The sequence below is a fragment of the Lactuca sativa genome, chromosome 5, assembly GCF_002870075.4.
Source record: "Lactuca sativa cultivar Salinas chromosome 5, Lsat_Salinas_v11, whole genome shotgun sequence".
In the NCBI taxonomy this organism is placed as follows: Eukaryota; Viridiplantae; Streptophyta; class Magnoliopsida; order Asterales; family Asteraceae; genus Lactuca; species Lactuca sativa.
Window position 1 is genome coordinate 4338496 of NC_056627.2, and position 10848 is coordinate 4349343.

Here is a 10848-nt window from a genome sequence, read left to right on the forward strand (position 1 = left end):
ATTTGGATTTGAGGAGAGAGTATTGGTGGCCCTATATGAAGAGGGACGTCGCATGGTTTGTTGAGATGTGCTTGACCTGCCGTAGGGTTAAGGCCGAGCACCAGAGACCGCATGGCAAGTTGCAGCCATTGGAGGTTCCCGAGTGGAAGTGGGAACAAATCACCATGGATTTCATCACCAAATTGCCGAGGACTGCCAGAGGATTTGATGCAATTTGGGTGATTGTGGATAGGTTGACGAAGAGCGCTCACTTCCTTGCCATCAGTGAGAGTTCTTCAGCGGAAAAGTTGGCAGAGGTGTATGTGAGGGAAGTGGTATCTCGGCATGGGGTGCCGATCTCGATTGTTTCGGACCGTGATGTGCGTTTCACTTCCAGATTCTGGAAGAAATTTCATGAGGAGTTGGGTACTAAACTGCATTTTGGTACCACATATCATCCCCAGACAGACGGTCAGAGTGAGCGGACGATTCAGACGCTTGAGGACATGCTCCGAGCATGTGTGTTGGATTTTGGGGGTAGCTGGGATGCGTATTTACCGTTGGCAGAGTTTTCCTACAACAACAGCCATCATTCGAGCATTGGTATGCCGCCCTTTGAGCTGTTGTACGGGAGGAGGTGTCGGACCCCCATTTGTTGGGGAGAGGTTTGGCAGAGAGTGATGGGCAGTACAAAGATCGTGCTTCAGACGACAGAGCAGATTCAGCAAGTCAGACAGAGGTTGTTGACCGCCCAAAGCTGACAGAAGAGTTATGCGGACATACGTCGATCCGAGCTTGAGTTTCAGGTCAGCGATCTCATTCTCCTGAAGGTCTCTCCGTGGAAAGGAGTGATCCGATTCAGGAAGAGGGGCAAGTTGGGGCCCCGGTATATTGGACCATTTCGTGTGATTGCGAGGGTAGGCTGGGTAGCCTATCGTTTGGAATCGCCAGCAGAGTTGGGGCAGATTCACGACACTTTTCGTGTGTCGCAGTTGAGGAAGTGTATAGCCAATGAGTCGGCAGTGGTTCCATGAGAGGATATTCAGGTGGATGCGAGCCTGAATTATGCCGAGAGACCAGTGGCCATCAGAGATCGGAAGATCAAGGTTCTGAGGAACAAGGAGATACCTCTGGTGTTGGTTCAGTGGCAACATCGAAAGGGATCAGAGATGATCTAGGAGCCGGAGCGTGAGATGCGTGAGCAACATCCGGAGCTATTTTCAGAGCGAGACTTCGAGGGCGAAGTCTAGTTCTAATGGGGGAGAGTTGTAACAGCCCGGATTTCCAGGTATCTTTTATGTTTATGTTTTTGGTGTTTTGAGAGGGGACTCAGTGAGTTGGAGCTCAGACTCACCGAGTAGGATCGCGGTTCTGGACACGGGTTCGCGCCTGGACTCGGCGAGTCCAAGGTATGGACTCGGCGAGTCCGCGCTGTTTAATGAAACCCTAATTTCTCGGGTTTGGGACCTAGTTAAAGGGCCTTATGGCCGTCATTTGTGCTCACCAGTCCCTTGAGTGAAACCCTAATCGAGTGTGAGCGTTTGGAGCATAGAAGGAGGCCATTATTGATCTTGGAGGTGACATCTTGCAAGGGAAAGGGAGGATCAGCTAAGGAAAGGCAAGAGGAGCCACTTCCTGAGAGTTTGGGGTCCAAAACATCACATTTGAGGTAATATCTTGGAGCTAGCCTCTGCTATGTTGATGTTTTCATTGATTTAGGGTTTGTTGAGCCCTTTTGTGGCTAGATCTAGTGCTCCCTTGGTCCCTTAAGTGATTTAGACCATAGATCTGGACCCTTGGAGGTCCAGAGTGTCCCTTTGCCCAAGCTTTTTGTGAATCAATGGAGGTTTTGGATTGGAATCCTTATGCCTTAGGTCAAAATACCATCTATGAGCCATGGGGTGTGTTATGAACACCAAGATAAGGACCTTACGTGATGAATCAGTCTAGGAAGGCCAGATCTATGAATTGTTGGAGCAGATCTGACCTTAGAAGCAAGTTTGAGTGATTGCATGGCATGGACTCGCCGAGTCCGACGATCAGACTCAGCGAGTAGCTTGAAGATTGCCCTCAGATCGCCCAATGAGTGGTCCAGTCGAGTCATAGGTTGACTCAATGAGTCAGGGCGAGTTAGAGAGGGTTGACAGGTGGTCTGAGTTGAACTGGGACTCGCCGAGTTGTTCTTGAGACTCGGCGAGTTGAGTCGGGGTGGCCCCGTGATTCTTCCAGGTGGAACTTGTCGAGTCAGGGGGAGTACTCGACATGTCAAAAGGGAATCCTAGAGAGTTGGTGAAAACGTCTAGACTTGCCGAGTCGCCCTAGTGTACTTGCCGAGTTCGGTCAAAGTTGACCGTTGACTGTTGACCAAGAGTTGACTAGTGTTGACTTAAAAAGGGTAGTCAACCTTAGTGGTAAAAATGTTAATAAGAGACGTATGATGATATAGGGAGATTGTAGCTCGGAGGATCGAGCACGAGTGATTTCGGGATTTGCTAGCTATCGATATTCACGAGGTGAGTCTTCTCACTATACTATACCCGGAAGGGTTTTGACTGTGTGACCGGAAGGTCGGATATGGTATGAGACATATGTGCTATATGTGATAAGTTAATTGTTATATGTGCTATGTATGATATGCTTGATATGGGCCTGAAGGCATTATGTTATGGGCCAGAAGGCGAATATGTTATGGGCCGGAAGGCGTTGTAATGTGGACCGTAAGGTTGGCATGGGTAGGACCGGAAGGTTTACCCAGCAGGGACGGAAGTCCCCTGAGGCTCATGGACCGGAAGGTCAGGGCCTGGAAAGGCGTATGTGCGTAAGTTGTATTTTGGGGAACTCACTAAGCATTTATGCTTATAGTTGTTGTGTATGTGTTTCAGGTACTAGCGAGGACCGTGGGAAGGCGTCGGCATGATCTGTACACACTGATGGATGATTTATGATCATGGGATTTATATGATTGTATTATGACATGATACGTTGGATATTTATGCCTTGTTTTGGATGAAAATACATTTTTAGAAATGAAAAATTTGTTTTCAAATTTTCGTTGTTACAGTCTGTCTTGGCACTCTGGAAAACGCCGAAATTGATCTTAAGATTTTGTCACCCTAGACTGGCCAAGTCTAACTGTAGCGAACACCTAAGGTGTGGGGGAGTCACCCCCGTATAGATCTATATACAAACTCTCGCCCTCCCTCCAGGAGACTTTGATTATAACTATAGACTACGACCGACACTCGTTGGTGCCGCCCGTTATTACTCACCAAATCCTAATGAATTTGATTACTATTGATTATCGACCGGTATTTGTTTACTTGAATTGATGGTGAGCCTAACAGACGAGAAGAAGAGGACCACGAGATCCTACTAATCACGTTTATTATTTAAGGCTGTCGAGTATGCGACGGACGTGTTGGTCTAGCTCGCATATGATTTATTTGGACCTTACTAGCAAATCTAATGGGCGACTGAGGCCCAATAGCACCTAAAAGCCATTGAGAGTCCCTTAAACATGTAATTGGTTGACAGGAGGCCCAATAACATTTATTTTTATCCTTGGGCTCAAAAGTTATGTTAATGGGTCACGAAGGCCCAATAAACATGTTTTGAGACTTTCAAGCCCAAAGATTTGAATGTTTACTTGTTTTAGATATAGTATAATTGTTGGAAAGTTTGATTGAACGATTGTTAATATCATATTGGCATGAGGCCGGTCGGTTATTTATAACGATATTTGGAATTATACATATATTCATCTTTCCATTTTCATGAGTTGTAGTTTGGTATTTTTTTATTCAAATATCTTAATAATAAAAGACAAAACTGCAAAAATGGTCCCTATGGTTTCTAAAAATATCAAGTTTAGTCCCTAAGTTCAAAAACCCTCACAGATGGTCCTTGTGGTTTCAAAACTTTTAACAAATGATCCTTTTCGCTAACCCCGTTAGCATTTAGCCGTTAAGTGAAGGACATTTCTGTCATTTCACAACCACAAGGACCTTTTATGAAGCTTTGCATTTTTTTTAAAAAAAAAGGGAAAAAATATAATTATTTAATATTAAAGGGCCCCACTCTCTCTCTCTCTCTCTCTCTCTCTCTCTCTCTCTCATCCATGCCCAGATTATGACACCATCTGCAAAAGTATGAAGCTGTATGTTCTTTACCATCTTATACCTCGCCGACATCACCATTTCCATCAAAGAAACACTCCCACCCTTTCATCCCATCGATAGTGGAGGAAAAATTAGGAACTAAAACGGAATGGGAAGAGGGCAAGAGGGTTACATGAATTTTGGGATGAACTTGAGGTGCGATTGAGGGGATTTCGGTAGAGGGTGCCGACTGTGATAGGGTGGAGCTGAAACTTGGTGGTGGCTGGGTGAGACCGTGTACAGACACCCAAAGGAGATGAACGTGAAGGCTGTGAAATCACCGAAGAAGACACATCCAAATCCAATTCAAAGAGGTTTTCTTCTTCAATGAAGGAGCTTGTAGATCTGCCAAAGTCATCATATCCAAACCAGTTTTATGGTTTTCAGTTCAAACTTGAAGATCCGTTTCTGCTTTGACAGGAACCGCTAAAAAGGACAATGGACACACATGATGAACACCACCGGGAATGAAGAAGAACTCCATAAATATTGAATTATTTTGTTGTGTTTTGTTGATTAAGAATTGATGGCGAGTTCATTGTGGGTTTTTAATCCAACTATGGATTTAGAGAAATAGTCGGTTATCTCCACTGAAATCGATTGGTTCATAGTCAGGGATCTGAGAAAGAACATCGGTGTGAGAGTTAGTTCGTCGATGGTGGCCATGGAGGATGGTTCCCATTTTGGAGTGTATGGTTTGATTTTTTTATGACAGAGTTCTTCTTCTCCAACGAGAAGATCGTCGGAGATGTAAGTGGTAACAGAGAAAGAAGATGAAATTCCCACCACTGCTTCACACACACACACACAGGGGTAGGGCCCTTTAATATTAAATAACTATATTTATTATTTTTTTATTTTTAAAGTAAGGAAAAACTTCATAAATGGTCCCTGTGGTTGTGAAATGACAGAAATACCCATCACTTAAACGGCTAAATGTTAACGGAGTTAGCGAAAATGATCATTTGTTAAAAGTTTTAAAACCACAGTGACCATCTGTGAGGTTTTTTGAACTTAGGGACTAAACTTGATATTTTCGGAAACCACAGGGACCATTTTTGAAGTTTTTTCATAATAAAATAATTGGTTCAAAATATTGGTTTGACCCTTTTCAGCCCTTAATTTATAAAAATGACAATTTTAGTCCCTTATTTTTAAAAAAAGACATTTTAGGCCCTTAAACCATTTTCTTAACATCTTTGACCGCTATACTTGTTTAAATGATGGTTTTAGTTCAAAATTTACTCTTTGGCAGTTTCAGCCCCTCCAGTAAAGAGTTTTCAGTTTGAGCCCAAACTTTCGCAACTTATACAATTTTGGCCTAAAATCCAAAAAGTTAACATTTTTTATCCTTGTTTGGAAAATAAATCATTTTAACTCTTGAATTAGTTCTGTTTACCCCTTTACCCCTGTTTGTGAGAAGTTTACCATTTCAATCCCTTGAAAATTATATCTTTTGCAATTTTGGCTCAATGGGCCGAAAAGCCCAAAATTTGGCCCATTTAGCTACAAATTACATTTCTAGCCCTTAAAAGAGTATGATATTCATAAAAACATTTATTTTTACTGTTTTAACTCTTTTAGTCCTTAAGAAAACTGTGGATGGAAAAATTTTAACCCAACTTTTGTTTATTTGACAAAGTAAGTCCAAAACTGGGTTTTATGTTGTAGTATGTTTATTATCACCTTAGAGGGTAATTTTTCTTGACTTGTTTAGTGTAACATAACTTAAATCATGTCTATCTTTCTCCTAGAGTCATAGATCTCGAGATTTCTCTCATTTTTTACATATTTACCACATAAGCACATGAAATCACACATAACATACAACATACACATAGATCTACACATTTTACTTGTATTCTCCCCCATAAAACTTGTGAAAACCGAAAAGAGAGCAGTATGAACTCACCTTAGGTTTATCGGTTCGGTTTTGAAGAAGAATAGAGAAGACGAGGTTGTTTTTGGCTTGAATGCTTTCTTAGAGGAAGTATTTAAGCTTTGATGGTCCTAGAAGACATGATCACGAAATGAAGCCATATGAAGGAGTTTTCTTAGCTTAAATATAGAAATAAAAACTTATGTATGACAACAACTTACCAAGAATTGGTGATGTAAGTGAAGATTCTCTTGAAGCCCTTCTAAATTTTCGAGATTCTTGAGGAAGGTAAGGAGATGTTCTTGAAGATTTAGAGAGAGTTTGAAGTATTTTGTGTGTGTGTGTGTTGATTCTCGGCCAAGAGTAATAGAAAGAAGAGAGAGAGATGAGGTGACCATTATAGATGCATGTTGGTCCACGCATGGAACTATGTGGTGTATTAGTAAGGTGGCAACCTTAAAAGATAACTCTTCCCCCTTTCTTTTGTAGCTGGGTAGAATTCTTGGACTTAGGAGGAAGGAAGTAGTTTATCTTGGGCCATTGCTTGATTTTCTTCGAAACCATGAGCCCATTAAGTAGGTTTTCGGCCCATTGGGCCTTTAGAGTAATTCACGGCCCAATATTCATCAAAGTATGAGTTTTATGGCCCATTAGGGCTATTTAGTTTTGTTATGGCCCAATAAGGCCCATTAGAGATAAACTAGTCCATTCTAGGCTTTTGAGGTCCAAAATGTTAAGTTTCATGCAATTGGGTCAAATTAGAGTACATTTAAGAGTTCTAAGCCCCAAAATTTTCAAATTGGTAGCTTATTGGCCCATTAGAACCAATAAGAAAATCCTAGTCCAAAATATACTTAAACCGGGATTTTTAGGGTTTCCAACTTTATTTGGCTATTTGAAGTGTTTGTATAGAGCTTTTGATGAAATTTTTGTTGTCATTGAATAAGCATCATACATGCTTTCAAGTTTTAATCACCATGTTATCATTCTTCAATGTTTACAAAGCATCAAAATTCGTAGTTGTGACATCATCCCCCGTTAGAGGGAATTTCGTCCCATAATTCTTTTTGAAGCTAGACTCAAGGATGCGAGAATAGGTGAGGGTACTTCTGCTTCATCTATTCTTCGCGTTCCCATGTGAATTCTGGTCCACGTTTTGCGTTCCACCGGACTTCCACAATCGAAATGCGACTTTACTTAGTACCCTTCACCTCCTTGTCCCTAATTTCGACTGGTTCTTCGACGAATAGGAGATTCTCGTTGATTTTGATTTCTTCAAGTGGAATGACAAGGGTTTTGTTAGATAAACACTTTTTCAAATTGGAAACATGGAACACGGGGTGTACACTGCTGAGCTCGGCAGGTAGCTGCAATCTATAAGCCACTGGACCGATTCTAGTAAGAATCTCGAAGGGTCCAATATATCGTGGGTTTAGTTTTCCCTGTTTCCCAAAACGAATCACCCCTTTCCAGGGAGATAATTTTAACAACACTCGATCCCCGACTTGAAATTCCAAGGGCTTTCGGTTTTTTTTACAGCGTAGCTCTTCTGTCGGTCTCGTGATGCTTGTAGTCGAGCTTTGATTTGAACTATTTTCTTTATTGTTTCGCGTATGATCTTCTGTCCCGTTAATGAATTGCTTGATGTCTGTCTTCCAGCTAGCTGAGTATCACCTATCTCAGCCCCACACAAAGGTGATTTGCATTTATGCCCGTATAGTGCTTCGATTAAAGGCAAGTGGGTATCCCACGACTTTCCAAAGTCTATCACACATGCGCGAAGCATGTCTTTAAGGGTTTGAATGGTTCGCTCACTTTGACCATCCGTTTGTGGATGATAAGCAGTGCTCATGTCGAGATGTGTTCCCATAGCCTTTTGAAGTAATTGCCAAAAATGTGAAGTGAGTCTACTATCTCGGTCGGAGATGATAGATATTTGCACTCCATGAAGTCTCACCACCTCTTTGATGTATATCCTGGTCAACCTCTCTATCTTGTATGAGTCTTTTATTGGCAGGAAATGAGCGGATTTCGTCAATCTATCGATTATTACCCATATGGTATCCAATCCATCTGTTGACTTGGGTAATTTGGTCACAAAGTCCATAGTAATCCTTTCCCATTTCTACTTGGGAATTACTGGCTGTTGTAGTAATCCCGATGGCTTTTGATATTCCACCTTCACTTTAGTGCAAGTAAGGCATTTTCTAACATAGGTGGCAATCTCTGCCTTCATGTTGGGCCACCAATAATGGTGTTTGATATCCAAGTACATTTTATCTGAACCTGGATAGATGGAGTATCGTGTCTTGTGGGCTTCATTCATGAATACTTCTCTAAATTCTCCAAGCTTAGGGATCCAAATGCGGTTCATGAAGTAATAGGCTCCACCCTCCTTAACTTCGAAATTCTTTTCCATTCCTCGTAATGCTTCACTTGTTTTGTTTTCTGCCTTCATGGCATCGAATTGGGCTGCTCTGATTTGCAAGGTCCGGAGGGATTGAATGGTTATGAAGAGAGTCTTAACACGAAGATTATAGTATTATTTCCGACTCAAGGCATCAGCTACCATGTTAGCCTTGCCTGGGTGGTACTTGATCTTGCACTCATAATCGTTTAGCAGTTCAACCCATCTTCGTTGCCTCATGTTCAACTCTTTTTGATTTAAAATGTGTTGGAGACTCTTGTGTTCAGTGAAGATGGTGCACTTTGTACCATAAAGGTAGTGCCTCCAGATCTTCAAGGCGAAGACCACAGCTCCCAATTCGAGATCATGGGTGGTATAATTCACCTCATGTGTCTTTAGTTGTCGGGACACATAAGCTATCACCTTCCCACGCTGCATAAGCACACAGCCTAAACCTTGATTCGATGCATCATAGCAGACTGCGAATCCTCTGTTCCCTTAGGTAGTGATAGTACCGGTGCACTGCAGAGTGCTTGCTTCAGAGTTTGGAATGCAACCTCTTGCTTATCTGTCCATTTAAAGGGTACACCCTTCTACGTAAGCAAGGTAAGTGGCTTGGCTGTGTTAGAGAAGTTCTGGATGAACCTCCTGTAATAGCCTGTGGGACCTAAAAATTGACGAATTTATGTGGGTGTTGTTGGGATCGCCCATCCTTCAATGGATTTGACCTTAGAAGGATCCACATTTATCCCTTCTTGACTAACGACATGACCCAAAAAGTTCACAATGCGGAGCCCGAACTCGCATTTTAGAGAGTTTTGCGTATAGCTTTTCAGTTCGTAGAGTTTCCAGGATTTGCCGGAGATGTTGGCCATGCTCCTCCTCGCTTCGAGAATAAACTAGAATGTCTTCAGTGAAAACGATGACAAAGTTGTCAAGGAATGGTTGGCAGATTCGATTCGTTAGGTCCATGAATGCGGCAGGGGCATTCGTTAGACCGAAGGGCATTACGACAAATTCATGATGTCCATAACGAGTTTGGAAAGCGGTTTTGGGGATATCCTCTTCCCGGACTTTGAGTTGGTGGTATCCGGATCATAGATCTATCTTAGAGAAGTAGCTTGCGCCTTGGAGTTGATCAAATAGATCGTCGATTCGTGGAAGTGGATAGCGGTTTTTGATGGTGAGCTTGTTTAGTTCCCTGTAGTCAATACACATCCTAAAGGAACCGTCTTTCTTCTTAACAAAGAGAACCGGAGCTCCCCAAGGTGAGAAGCTGGGTCGGATAAATCCTTTGTTCAAAAGCTCACTAAGTTGGTTGGACAACTCTTGCATCTCCGCATGAGCCAATATGTAGGGCAATTTGGCGATGGGTGTAGCTCCTAGCACGAGATCGATTCAGAACTCAACTTGTCTTTCTGGGGGTATCCGCGGAAGTTCTTCAGGAAAAACGTCTGGAAAGTCGCAATCCACTAGGATGTCTCGAATATTGATCTCTTCTTTGGACTTATCCACTATATGAGCTAGAAACATCAAGTCCTTCTTTCGTGGATACTTATGTGCCTTAATGCATGAGATAAGACAAAGGTTCATGCTAGGTTTGTCTCCGTATATAATTAGGGTTTCTCAATTGGGGAGGTGAAGGCGAACGGCCTTCTCGTGACACATAATTTCATCATGGTGGGGGGTTAACCATTCCATGCCGATAATCACATCGAAACTCCTAATGGAAACAGGCATTAAGTTTATTTGAAAGGCATGTTGGTTCAAGGTTAGGGTACATCCGATGTAGATTTCCCCAGTGGATTCTGTTTTCCCATTAGCCATTTCCACTGTAAAGGTTTCATTGAGCTTATGGGGTTATTGTTTTAACAAGTGTTTGAACCTATTATTCACAAAACATCGTTCTGCCCCGGTATCAAATAGGATGCATGCATAAGTGTGGTTTAGGAGAAACGTACCGGTGACAACAGCGGGATCCTGAACCGCTTATCCATGACCCATGGTCAACACTCTTCCTGTTCCTCCATTCCAGGGTTGTTGTTATTGGGGCATTTTCGATGGAAATGCCCAGTCCTTCCACATCCATAGCAGGTGTGGCTTAGCCCTGCGTTGTTTCCGCTATTGTTGTTGTTGTTGTTGTTGTTGTTTCCTTGTTGTTGGTTCTACAAAGGGTAGGTCCTACAATACTTTGCCGTGTGACCCTTTCAATTGCAACCGGTACAATGCATCTCCCTGCATTCGCCATTGTGATGGAGACTGCACTTATTGCACTTTGGGAGATTCCCGGAATACCGCTTAAGGGCACTAGGAGTAGCTGAGATTGGAGCATGTGGTGCGGAGGTAACTTGGGTGGTTGCAGCATTAACTGTCACTGTCTGTTGCTTCTTTGATGACTCCGGGCCTTGTCGCCCTTTTCTCTTGTT